Source organism: Vanellus vanellus (genome assembly GCF_965231255.1).
Source record: "Vanellus vanellus genome assembly, chromosome: 1".
Classification (NCBI taxonomy): Eukaryota; Metazoa; Chordata; class Aves; order Charadriiformes; family Charadriidae; genus Vanellus; species Vanellus vanellus.
Genome location: NC_138905.1, coordinates 151,628,217 through 151,642,898, shown reverse-complemented (window position 1 = coordinate 151,642,898; position 14,682 = coordinate 151,628,217).

The following is a 14,682-nucleotide window of genomic DNA, read 5'->3' as shown; positions in this document are numbered from 1 at the left end:
GTGAAATCGTTTCTGAAAAATGCTCCCAAAATTTTTGATAGAACTCAATATGTAGTCATCAGTGAGTACAGAGATTTTTTCCTGCTTCTGAACAAATGTTTAAGCCATTTGCTTTGGCAAGAAGGGTGAAAGATCTTGCATTAGATAAGTGCAGAATAAACTTATTGATAAGAATTCTGCTATGGGAATACACCTGGGGATCAGTGACAGAAAAGAGGACATAATCATGTTGCAGATGAAAGGGGTGCACAAACCCTGCAACATACACGTGCTAGGGAAGATGGGATGGTTTTTAATCTCACATAACACAGATGACTTTCAGTTAATCTGCTGTCATATAGAATCCATTTTATCTTCCACAGGACGGCCTGGATTGTTTATAATCATGAGTCACACCTTTCATTGATTAGACTTGGATCCGTACCAAGATAGTGGAGTTTGAATACGGGTCAGCTGCCACCATCATGCAAACAAACTTCCTAGGGGGTGATATAGCATGGTCTCTGGAGACACAGATCACCTTAGCAAGTCCATAACCACATATGACAGCTACCACTGCGTCAGAGGGGCAGGGATGAATAGGCTGGAAGTTCACCCATCCAGAAGTTCCTAGGAATCATGAAGAGACTCTGTGGGACAAGCCTACCATGTCAGCCCCAAACACTAGAGGTTAAATCCACAATAGGTTTTAGACAGGGCTTAGGTGCTTTCGAGTATCTTTAGGCATCCACATAGGTATAGTTCCCTGGCTTTCACGGTGCCTGAAATTTCCAGTTGTCAACACTTTCACTAGGTCAGTTCTGGAATATGTTAAAGACTGAATTGCGTCTGTCTTAACAGCACTGGAGACCCAGGCAGGTACCTCTTTCTAGGCTTTGATTAGGCTTGAGGTGCTTTTGCATACCTCAAACGTGATGCTTAGTCTTGTCAAAACAGGCATGTTGGAACAGAGCCTGCACAGAACCAGTTACAGAAATCAGAGGAGCTAGCTGCCTTTGCAGGTCAGCGGCAAGGATGCTCAGTCAGAGCACTCGACACTCCTTCAGTTCTTCCTCATGAGTTTAGTTCTTCTGACCTTGTGCCTCTCAGGGGTGTCCCCTCATTAGGAACTTGCAAAGTGTTCTGCAGCAGTTAATATTATCTCAGTCTTTTCTGTCGCAGCTGTTTAAGGCTATTAAAACAGAGAGTGATGCTATAACACAGTAGCTGGAGCATGCATGTAGGTGGGGACCGTACATGTCTCTTTCCCTCATATGAGTGTCTTAATCAGCAGACAAGAGAGTACAAATTCTTCTTTTTCTAGAATTCCCTCATTCCATGAAAACTGGAACAACTCCATTAGGAGAGATTGGGAGAGCAAATCCACGAGCACCGATCTGACATGCTCAGACTCCTAAGTGGGAGCTTAAACCACTAGCCTGAGCAAAAAGGAGTAGAGGAGGCACCATCATCAAATCATTTGGTGAAAAAAGCATTAGCTGCAGACACGGTTCCAGATTATGCTACTTTACTAGCAGTGCGCATCGCGCTGTAACAGAGACATTGATCCTATATTCCCCAAAACAGCATAGGCGGATTTTTCAAATGCATGCCTCTTCTACTGACCAGCCTAGGCAAGTCCCCGATCAGCATGCTTACTTTGTAGATTCCATATGTAGACACCTACTTCCTTCAACAAAAGTTGTATGCCACCTTTACCATTACTTTGGGAGCATATTAAGTTAAAGTAGAGAATATACTCCAAAAATGAGAAAAAAATACTTGAAAACAGTTAATTATAAAGCACATTTCATTACACAGGTCCCTGCATGCTCTTTTGTATTAATAAGGTGAACACTTACTATGGAGTCAAATGCCGAAGTGTGCTTGATGCATATACACAAAATCTTCTAAAACCAGGGATATACCTGCTCAAGCCATTGAAGCAAGAATCAACATTATATTAAATAAAATGTGACTGCCAGGATGTTTGAACTAATTTTGTACCTTTGTAAAAGTAGGAGTCATCTGCAGCTGTCAGCCACCACAAAGTACTGGTAGTACTGGTGAAGGTTACCTCCACTTAAAGTATGTACCATAAAGTCAAATATTCTATTTGTGCGGAAACAACTGGTTAAGAAATAAATTATATCTTGTGTGATAAATCAGTTCTTCAAAATCACATTCTTTAGTATGAATCTCAAAGCAGGAGTTTTAAAATTCAGATTCCACATGGATGCCAAGAAACCAAAGCAAGCCATTCTTCATAGGATTTCACTGTGATAATGACCACAGCGGTAGCAGCAAAACTATTACAGATGAGCTGCACTGAATGTGATATGACTTAAATTTCTAAAGTACAATTCATCAGCAGTGCATAAATAAGTAGGAATAGACAAAGAGAGGAGTAAAAACCATATACTTCATTCTAGAAATACATTTAGTAACTTTCCATAACCCATTTCATTTTTCCACTGATTTTTTGAGCCAAACATTCAAGACTTAGTTGAAACTGAAGATAATGTTAACACTTTGTCAAGCATTTGAATCGCTTCCAGCATATTGTAGTATAATCCGCTGTCCACAAACATCCCCTTCATTATTGCCTAATTACATGCAAATTTCATAAAATGAATGAGTTTTAAGTACTTGTCAATCTGTCATCCTAGGAACCACTGAAACATTTTGACTGCTAGATAAATAATCAGCAATAATCACACTATGCAAATTTGATATTTTCTGTACAATTATCTGAAACCATAAATAACTGGACACAAAGACATTTGGCATTCTCTCAGAAAGACTTGACCTACAGGCTTTTTTATTCCCAACAAACATGCCAGCAGAATTTTTAAATTTCTGCCTAGCTAAACGTGACTAGTAGAAAAAAAATTATAAGCATTTAGTGTATTAATATTTTATTTCAACCTGGGCAAGGTTTATTTCTTCTCCTTTATTAAAAAAAAAAAAAATCAGAAAAGACTAATAGCATTTGTTTTTCTAAATTCTACTTCCTACCACAACTTTATTTCTTTTGTTCTTTGCTTTTCATCTGTAATTATCAAGTTGTATTTTGGTTTTTGCTTAATTTTTTTTCAAGTAATCAGGGAATGAAGCGGGAGATGTTGTTGCTTTTTAATATTCCTCTCCCCCGTACCTGTTGTAGATCTTCTACAGTGTTTCCTACCATGATTCATTTTGACATTTCTAATGCACTGCAGGCACTTCAGCAGAACCAATACCAGGAGGCTAATTATCAGGATTACAGACAAGCTCAGAAATACATAAACAGTGAATGCAGGTGAACTTGCGGACTTCACAACTTTTATTTCCTTTTTACTCTGTAGGGTTGCATATGTGTGTCTGTGTGCATATATGTGCATATGCGTCTTTCTGTGTGTATTTTATGAGTCTGTTTTGAATCCTTAAATGTTGGCTCAGAATCCGATGTGTTTCTATAAACAGTAATAAAGCTCTTGAAAACATAAACAAGCAAGAAAGTGGTTTTTCATTTTTCCAACTTCGAGTTTACTCCAAGATAGATATTTCCATTAATGTTAAGCACTGAAACAGCGCAAAGGCTAGATAGTGGGCAAATAGCACAAAATCTATTTTTAGGACTATTTTTTCTTGTTAGTTTATAAATGAATGCATATTATTATAGTTGCACCTTTTTTTTGTAAGAATTCTCAGCCTTGATGCAGCTGCCACTGAATGTTGATATTGACAGAGTTATTATACAGGGCTTAATGTCATCTTTTTGTTCTTTAGACTTTCCACAGCTAAGACAATTGTTTATACAGAATCATGTATTTGATGAATTGCACCAATTTAGAGATCTCGAACTGTCCTTGGATAGGGGTTAACACATAAACAGAAAAAAAAACCCCAAATTGTAAACTTAAATGACAGATATTTGGCAAAACTGATCTTGAAATTACACAATTCAAAAACCTGGTAACAGGGATTTTGGATTGTGGGATTTTTTTTTTTTTTTAATTGGAACGTGCAGTAAGAAACACTGCTAGTGATGATTGAACATCCATGCTACACTACTTACCAGCTGCATAACAAAATCTGTGGAAATTCTGAGTTACCAATATATTTAATGAATCACGCTTTACTGCAGAAATATGAGAATGATTTTAAATAATTAATTAATGTGGGGATTTCGCAATTTGTTCATGAAACATTTGTGATCTGGAAAAAGTGTAATGAAATTCATCAGATAAATGATGCTTTTGAACTATTTGCTTGCCTACAGAGAAGCCTGCCTATATATTTAAAGAGTGTATTTTTGTGTATTTGTTCCTCACAGGTAGGAAATTAACAGGAAAAGTACCTGAATACAGTACCAGAATCAACATCCAACTTTTTCTGGGTAGATTAGCTGTTAAGAGGTGACTAGGTAATGACAATCTTTATTTATACTCCACACCAAGCTCTGGCAAATATGTGGTGGCTACGTAACGTAAAGCCTGATGCACTTTCAGTATACTTACAGATTCAAAATCATCTCTCTGAAACCCTTTTTCTTATCAGGGATCTTAATGGAATTACTTTCTATCATCTTAGCTATTCAGTATTCAAATATTTGAATTCAACAGAGGCATGTTGAAATGTGCATTTGCAAATTGTTTCAAGATTCGCAGAAGCAGCAACAAGCCCAGCCAATAAACGTGTACCTGCTGGATAAGAAAAAATGAAATGTGTGTCAGGCTGTCCTTTCCCCAAACCTGACAACATAAGTAGGAACCACAATAATATTTGCATGGGGATTACTTAAAGACTGTACAAGCCATAGTATTCCACACAGCACCATTTAAATGGTGATTGCTCTGGAATCTCCAATGGCAAAATATATTAGGATTCCAGATCCAAAATATTTTTAAAATAAAGTCTCCTGTGCCTTTTATGCATTCCTTTTCTTCATGTCTATATATCTACTTTACATATTCTGTGTGTTTAAAACCAAGATGATTATTTCAAAAGTAGGTTATAGAGTGCTGAAACTATTGCTGTTAGCTGAGCAGAAGGGTGGCATTGTGTGAAGAGAGCGGAAAATGCACACAGGTAAAGATGAGTGAGACACAAAAGAGAGATGAATTAACTTTTTTCAATAGTACAAAAAGATCAGGAAAGGACTTTCTCCTTTAAACATTCTTTCACTGAGAGTGACGTGCTATTTTTAATGAGGACAGAGGTTTGTTTTGGGAGAAGAGAAGCATTAGCACTGGCTATTTATTGCCAAGTAAATGCCAAGTCTTATCTGGAGCAATGACTCTCATTGATGACATAGTAAAACTTACCAATTAAAAATGTGTCTGCTTTCATTTGCTGTCACATAATCGAAAATTAAGTGCAAAACTGATGAAGAGTTTTTATGAATATGAATATATTCTATATATGAATATTCTATATGTTAATATTATATTAATATTCTAGATACGAATATAGAACTTATGCTGTGACCAAGTTACACACCCAAGTGCATTTTTCAATGTTCATTCCTTGTTACTGATGTTAATTCCAACTTCCTTCCTTCCTTACCTCCATCTCACTACTGTTGTTGCTTAGTACCACTTATACCCCGATGATGAGGTAAGACAAAGCAGTTACAGAGTAAAGCAGTTAAAGAGTGACATTATCAATACCAATTTGACTTTTCTGACCAGAAGAGCACTAGGCTAATACAGCTCACAGGGCTGAACTTGATTCCCTTTGTTAAGAGTATGTAAAGGATTTAGGAATTCAATTTTCCAAACTTGGTGACTGGGGAGAAGGGAGAGAAAAAAACCCCCAAAACAAAAACCCAAACGAGAAGGAAGAAAAAAAAAAAAACAAAACCAAAACCAAAACCCCAAACCTGAAAAAAGTTCCTGAAATTTCATTTTTGAAAATGCATTTTTCTGATTGAGCAGATACAGTGATCTCTTTTGCCAAACAAAATCTTGACATTGCGTCCACTATAATCTGAATATATTTGTCAGCCAATGGTAAAAATGTCTTCTACCTTTATGACTGCTTTATCTGGACAGTTCTGGCTGACGCCACTGAGTGGAGATATATTGGTCTTGCCTTGCACCCGAAACAGAAGATATTATTGACTGCTGTATTGGTTGCTGATTGATCCTCTCCAAACCGTGGACAGGATCTGATTGTAAAAGATAACAGATGTTAGGGATTGAATTTTAAGGTGATTCCCATGCAATCACAGCAAAAATTCTAGGAATCCGTGCATATGTCAAGACTTTTTTTTTTTTTTTAAATGTTGTCCTTACTGCGACAATTAACCTTAGCACACATCTCCTCTTCAGCTAATTAGTTCCCTCATTGCTTATGGGGGAAATACTTGCTTGCACACAAGTAAGTAGATATTTAAGTAACTCTTCTGAATCATACTCTACTGGTAAGATGTTTCAAGTAAAACTTTGTATTGGAAAAGAATCCCATGCAATTCTAAGAAATTCAGCATATACATGGAACAAGTACAAGAAAAGGAAATATAAGTCAGTTCCCAGCAGAATTAACAGGAGGCTTATGCTCAAACTAGAGTATTACGATTTCTTCTCTTTTTCCTTAAATATGCACTGTTTTCTTCAGCCAGATGAAAAGACTGAACAGAAATATAGCTGAGAAAACATCTAAAAATTATACCCATTGAGCTTTGACAGATTTGGCAAATAAGGGATGGAGAAGAAATCTCATGCGGTCTACCTGATCCAAGCATATAAGGTCAAGTTCACTTCCAGTTTGACACAGATAGCAAAAGCATGAAAAGCTTTATAAACGAGAAATCATATAAAAAGGAATCTTCCATGAAAAGTCCTCAATCAGAAACAAAATATAAAGTCTGTTTCTTGTGATTAATGAGTGAGGGTAAAATCAGATCAGGGCTAATTTCCAAGTACTGTTTATGATTTTGCTCTGGTTTTAGCAATACATCCAAACTTTAGTTTTAACTTTGCTAAAGCTAACATTGTGGCTATTGAAAATTATAGCAGTCAACAAAAAATCTTGTTACTGAAGTGTTGCTCAACGCAGTAAAAGAGAAAGGAAAACCAAGAATGTTACAGACTGTAAACATTGCATAGTGCGTATCCCCATTGAAGGCTCTACCTGATACTTGTGCCCAACTTCAGGACCATAAAATTAGATAATAAGGTAACCAGGAAGGCACAGAAACAAGAATCACTTGGAATCATACATTTACTTTCTTTTGAGCAGTCACAGGTTCATTGCTTGAGCTCAGTGGAGAAGTGAGGTTACAGAAGGCTGAAAAATTGTCATATACACTAAACGGCCATGTTGCCTCCATAAAGAAAGCCAAGGAGGGTATCTATTGCTGTTTTGAACTCGTGGTGGTAGTGGAATAAATGTACAGTCAGTTTTGGTGTAGCAATTATCGTATATCTTTTGGTGCAAACACTAAAATTTTCCAGATCATTTTTTTATACCAGATCTAATTTCTTCTAAGGTCCTTCAGGCCTTATCCTTCACTGTAGTTTTTTCTGTGACCGTTAGATGTTGTGTCTCCACTAAACAACAAAGAATCCAATTACTGAGCAGAATCAGTACTGGTTTTTTTTCTTTTAAAAAAAGAATTTAAAATGAGAAATAAATACATACATTCTTTTACAGAGCTTGAAATATGCAGATATTTAGTATCAAACCAAAATATCCCAGGCAAATTTAACATCTAATAACTTAGTAGGCCTGTACAATAATCATTATTCCTGCTTCAATTCTCTAGTGGTTCTAAACTGAGTACCCCAAATGTTTTCTGTACTAGTGGTTGTTTATGGTGTGTGAGACTTCCACTGGATGACAATAGGAAGATGGTTGGTAAAATGGAAGTGCCAGCAGAAACACAGTCTGGAGTAGAACAAACGGGGAGGTGTGTCGTTCCACATCCACCAAAACCTCATTTTGATGAGTTATATATTGAAATAAATTTGAAATAATAAGGCAAAAAAAATCCTTTTTTCACAGTTAACAAAAACCAAAATCTATGCTTCCCTTGCAAATGTTGATTCTGTTCTGTTAGGGAAATGATTTGCCAGAAATCTTTCAAACAACTGTGATATTATGCCTAAAATGAACCATGCCTTTAAGAAAACTCTACTTGCTTAACATCAGGCATTTAAACATGCAGTATTTCCAGAACTAAGCTAGTCATTTCAGTACGATAGCCTCATTTCGGCCTGTTAGACTCTTTCAGCATGGTGCAGTCAACACTTGCTGCAGTTCACTCGCTGCTTCTGCGCTGACCCATTTCTTGTTCATCCGTCACTACTGGAAGCAAACACAGCTGCTAACAACGAAAGTAAAGTCCTTCTATCCATTCTGGTGCTCACTGCTGCAGCAAATACTATTTTGCTTGGAAAGAAATTTGATGGGGAGATCTCACCCCGAGCTGCAGGTTTGTGTATTGGGGCATTCATACACACTTGCATGGAAGGTGCAAGCACAGTCCTTCAGGAGTTAGGAGCTGTGAGGGAATAAGGGCTGCTCAGTATGAGCACGGTCTTCAGAAAACTACGTCATAAACTAACAAGCAGGCATAAACCTGACTCTTTTCTCTCCCTTCATCCCTTTTCATCTGAGCTGAATTCCAGGCACCTCGCTGAAAGCTTGGAAGTACTAGACCTTCTAAGCAAAAATATTGAAAATAATCTGGTCACCAAATCGTTATATCTGAAATTTGAAAAACAGTGCAAAGTGAAGTAAGACATCTACCTTTGAAGAGTTTTTTCAGCTCAAATGGTTTGTGCTAAAACAGGTCAATGGCATAGTCATACCAGCTTAAAAGAAAGTTCTCCGGGAAATTTGGGACAATTTTGATTATAGACTTTCCTATCTGCTTTACCTATAACAGCAGTATAAACTACGTGTTTGGGCTCCTTGTCATAGTTATGAGTGTTACTAGATATGTCTGCAGTTCTAATCTCTGTGTCCTCAACACATCATATTTTACAGACTCACTGTTTTATAAAAGGAAAATTAATACATTTTACTAAATTCAGCAATCCGCTGAAGTACGTACAATAGTGATAAAAATTTTTTTTCCTCTGTTGTTTTGGTATTACATGCATTTTTTATTTTGCTGTCATTGTTACTCAATTTCTAATGCCAGTCCTTTTAGCCAGTAGTTAGCCTGCGGAGGTAAGTGGTATTTAGAGTATAATTCCGTCCATCAGCTTTTCTGAGTGCCAGTATCTTGACAGGAATTGCTGTACATTTATCAGATGGGATACGGATAGTCCCATTAAGTTATCACAGCATTAGACTATTCAGGAAGCTTTTCACTATCACTTAAAATTCTTGAATGCATTTATTCATTAAAAGTGTTACATGCGATGATAAGATACGTCTTAGCTAAGTTACATGTATATCACGTGCAGTAAACTGTGTCTCAGGTTTTGTTGCCTTTATTAGTCATTATGCATCTATATCTGTTTCTCCTACGCCTTTACTGCCTGTGCAATGTATCAGGGAGCAAGATGTCAGACACTGTGTGCTACTGCCAAATGCTCAAGTGATAGAGATTTACCAACAGAACCCCTGGCCTAGTGACCTCCTGCATTGAACTATTGATTTCAGAGCAAATAATTGGGTTTTGAGAACTTCTCAATTGGTTCTGCACAATTTTTTTAGAGGGCAGAGGCAGTGGCAGAGAAATGACATCTGGAGACAGGATAGCTCTGGCTCCTTTCCTCTGACACGTATTTTCCCCACTGAAGCTGGCGAGTGGTTACCATCATTGGGGCAATTCGTAGTGATCCAACACTTTATATAAATGAGTTAGATAACTCTTACGGTCAAAGCTTTGCGATCTTGATGGATAGCCCTTTTTGTTCATGTTTAAGTTTTGATTAAATTTTTCATCAAAGATTCAGTTTTTGGCTAACCAGTTCACCTTTTGCCCCAATGATTTCCCCCGGCTAGCTCTACTCTTGACAGATTGGATAGACTTGTTTTGTTGCAACTGTTGAGGAATATGTTAGGATCTATGGTGGAAGTATTTGCTAAATCAGTGCTGCAGTAATTGGGTGGTGATGAGGCGCAGTTTGGTGCTCCTCCGGACTGACTTAAGATATTGGGAAGATGTGTTAGATCTTACCCAACTCTAAACACTGGACATGTTTTCACTTACACTATAACATCAATGGCACAAAGTAATAGTGAAAATACATTGAGATTTGAGAAAACATTGTGACTGTCCCATGACTTATATTCAGCTAAGTATTTATACATTGTTTCTCAGTGAATCATTGAGAATTTTCAGTAGGATAAAAAATGCTGTGTTACTAGAAATGTATGTACCGCATATTATCCACTAAAGACCAGGTCAGATTGTTAACTTATTGTACTGGTTTACATAATTTAGAGTTTATAAAGAAATAAAGAGAGGATTGGTGGCACAAAACCCCCTAAAAATTGTACCATTATATGATTCTAAATCAAGTAAAAAACCTGTTTCTTAAAATGTAAAAAAAGTTGGTGTCCCAAAAACATGAAATAGGTTTGTAATCAATACTTTACATTAATGACCAAGCTGCCTTTTCAATTCACCAGAGTTACACATATGGTCACTACAAGGCTTGTGACTTGGTGTCCTGAAGCAAAATTTTCATTTCTGATTCCTAACATAAATAATCAGTGTGATTCTGAAAGTTGTGTTGACCAAAACATTTAAACACCTTTTCAGAATAGGGTAGAAAAATGGGTGCTGTCTACCAATAAGTGAAAAATAAACTGATTCCTAGTTAAAGTGTATGTTTTTTACAGAATGCCTAGCTTCCTTTCAGTCCTTAAGTCACTGTTTAACTCCCCTCACTGTCAGTGATCCACCCCCTTTTTTCCCTTATATAAACTGCTGTTTTTCCACTTCAAAAATCACCATAGAAAGTCTGCCTTTCTCATCACTCTCGCCCTTCAGTGTCCACAAAGAATGTCCTGTTACTAAAGAGATACACTGAATTCACCTCACACAGTTAATAATTAAACAATACATTTTTAGGTTTTGGTAGTGGTAGTGGGGAAGGTTGTCGTGGATTTCAGAAGCTAATTAAAGCCCATAAGTACATCTTTCAAACAGCTTCCTTTCAAAAGTGATCTAAACGTTGTTCCTTGCTGCTAAACCTGTGGGATTTTTGTACTGGAATGGCAGATGAGTTATGTTATCAATCACACAAAGCTCTATTAATTTTATCACAACTCCGATGGCTGTTGACATTAAATGGCACAAATTTGGCCATTGTGGTCCCTGAGGTAGTGCATCTTCACATGCTTTCAAATGCTAATTATATTTTTGACCTTAAAAAAAAAAGACTGTTTTTATCCCCACCAAACCCCCTTTCCCTCCCCCCTGATAGCAGAAATATTTTCACAGGGCCATTTCTCTGCCCACACTGTTTTGCTGGTGGGATTTTTCTCTCTTTTTTTTTTTTCTTCCCCCTTTTTTTTTTAAATAAAAAAAGCATCCTTATAAGATTTCAATAGCTATTTAGGGGAAGGGTTGCTACACAGTAGTGCTGACATTAGCTTTCACTGAGATGAAGAGAAGAGACCGCTTGATGATGAAGACATTTCAAGGACACCACCGGTATGGAATAGCTTTCTCTCTGGGTCAGTCAGTGTTTCAGATTGCTTAATTACTGCAAATTCACGCAGGTAGCTGTGATGAACACATGGAAAGCCATTAGGAGGTCTCATCTATTGTTTAACTTCTGAGAGAAAAAAGATAATTGTTGAAATGGTGAAAGAGTTCTGCTCAAGCTTTTCATAGGATATCACTACCTGTCAGTCATTGGGAACTGTCTAAAATAGTTTTTGTCGTCTCCATATTAATATTAGGCATATCATTATTAAACAAAATGGCTGTGTCATATCTGTTTCAAGGTCATCTGAATTACAACAGCAGTATTGTGTCTTTTTGCATAAAAGAGGATATTTTCTACTTTATTTATTGGGATTTACTTGCAGTTCTCCTTACAACATCTTTTCGGAAATGTTAGTTCCTTCACCGTGGCTTTGCATTTAACTAGAAATTAAAGCACTTTTATCCTAAAAAAAAAACAACCAAACACACAAGCAGAATGCAGTACATTCTTTACTATTTAAGATGACAGGTGTTTATTGCACCCAAACATAGCTTCATGTTCATAAAAAGAAAGTGTGAATATATGGGATCTTTTGTGCCAAATTTTCCTTCAGCCTTTTAAACTGAAATTCAATTGAAGTCGGGGATCTAAGGGCAGAATTCAGCCCTTTCATATAAGGGCAGTGGGTGATGAGTTTAAGAGAGAGGGAAAATAAAAAGAAACCTAATATATATATGAGCATGCTGAAAATCAGGTGGTCTTGATTCACAGACTGGGTTTATTATAAAATTAGTATCAGGATCCAGACTGGTAATTCCCGCTCAGTTTCTTGGACAGAGGCACCTCTAGTTAGATGCAGGGATCTTAGTTACACTGACTCTGGGTTTATCAAGGCTCATGAGGTGTAATGAGACAAGGACAATTTCACTCTCTCTCTTGAAAAGTCGTGAAATTTGACAGAGAAAAATGATGGCTCGTGTTTGGATGTTTCTAGAGGATGCTCTGTTTTTAAAGACAATGAATCGTGTTTAGGATATTTTCTAGCCTATGCTATGCCGGTGATTGGGTTAGATGACCGTGATCCTGCTTTTTGGGCGTATGTACTCAGATTGATGCTTGCAGGTGCAGGAACTGGTTGAGTAGCAGGAAAGTACTAATGTGTTCCCACAGAAATGGCAACTGTAGTCATCATTACAAAAGTTAATGCTCTGTCTTACAGTTAAGAAAGACATAATTCAAATTGGATGCACTCTCTAATGGTAAAGAATCACCTCTTATGAAAAGCTGCCGCAGAACATATTTGTGACTACAGTGTTGCTTCTTCCATAATGCTGATGCACTATGAGTTTGAAACTGTGATCTTTGTGGAGTAAGGAACACGCCATGTAGATACATATATGTGTCTGTGTGTGTGTACATGTATATATGGACAAGACAATGTGTTCCACCATTAAAAAAAAAAAGACATATTTTTATCCAGGCTGTATTTTAGGGATTTGATAACAATCTTTAAAATATTTGCAAAACTTAAAGGGTTTCATTTTGGAGTATATACCAACTTTCGAGCTAGAGTTTGGGCCAGTGTTTTCTGAGACTTCAACAGGTAACAGAGGTGTAGTCAAACAGTGGATAAAGCACTAGGATGGTGTTCAAGAGACTTGACTTCCAGTCCCTAGCAATGCCAGCATTGCTCTGCTGAGAGGCATTTGAGCCAACTGTTTACTCGCCTCCAATTCCCTCATCGGTGTAATATGGTAATGATACTTGACTTCTCTCCTAAAGCAATCTGTGATCTTGGAAGGTGAAAAAACTTCTATGAACAGTAAGTACTGTTCTAGATACGAACTCATGTGACCCGTGGCACGTTTGGCCCTTAAACTTCCATTTAAAAGGATTTCTTTCACAAAAGTGCAACCATCATCTCACTACTCTGATTGTTGTAATGTGATGAGGAAAAAAATTGTTTCTTACAGTAAAGAGAGTCCAATATGAAATTACGGTGAAAGAACATTCGGCTATAATTGCATGGTAAGAGTCAAAAGGCATTTTTTTTTTTTTTTTCTAGGAAATTACTTTGTGTCTCTCCTAAGCATGTAGGAGCCTGAGGATGTCAATAGCCCAAGAATGTTCACACTATATTCTATTTATGGAGAATTATTGAGAGGAGATACAATAACACCATTAGCAGCCAGCTGGCAAGCCTTATAGTGCGCAGTAAACTTACATCTTTATAACTGACCACAATTGTTTACATTTTGGCAATGGAAGCTGTTTTTTCAGGTAATGTACTGTAACACTTTCTTTGGAATGAAAATATTCATTCAACGTATTCTACGGATGTATTGAATTCTCTATGATTCCCTTTGAAAGGTATAATTTTGCCTGTGAAACACTAAATAATCTTGTTTTATTTATTTTTTCCCCAAGAATTCCGACAAAGATTAGTCCATACTAAGAACTAATTGCTTGCCAAATTTCATTAATTTGATTTTAAATCAGCAGCTGAATTATACAAAGGAAAACAACCATTCACAACAGATAAACTTCTATTATTCATATACTCATATAATTTAAAAAAAAAACAACCAAACCACCAAAACAACAAAACCAATTTATTTTTCTTTAAATTGTCAACTTCTAGCCCCAAGCACATTTTTTATTACTAGTGCACAATCCTATAAAAATAGAGCTTTATAAATGAAAACATTGACAGACCCTTAGCGATAGTGGCACTACAGGGAATAGCTATAAACAACATTTTTATTCCTCAAGCATACCTTACCCTTGAAAGTTTACACTAATTACCTGTAGTTTTGTTAATGTTTTAAGCTGCCCTTCATCTCTCCCATCCAGACATACCACTCAGCTTCCTCAACAGATAGATTCAACAGCTTCTGTTCACACCTGACATCAATTTCCTTTGATGTTCACAGTCTAAATGAGAATGCTACAGCAAGCTGTATTTGTGAAGTATACAGGATGCCTTTAAAATGATGGCAGGTATTTTCCTCATTAAAGCAGCCATAACAGATAGTTAGATATGATGCTGTCCCTCACCTTCCTGCTAATTAATGACTATGATTGCAACCCAAATAAG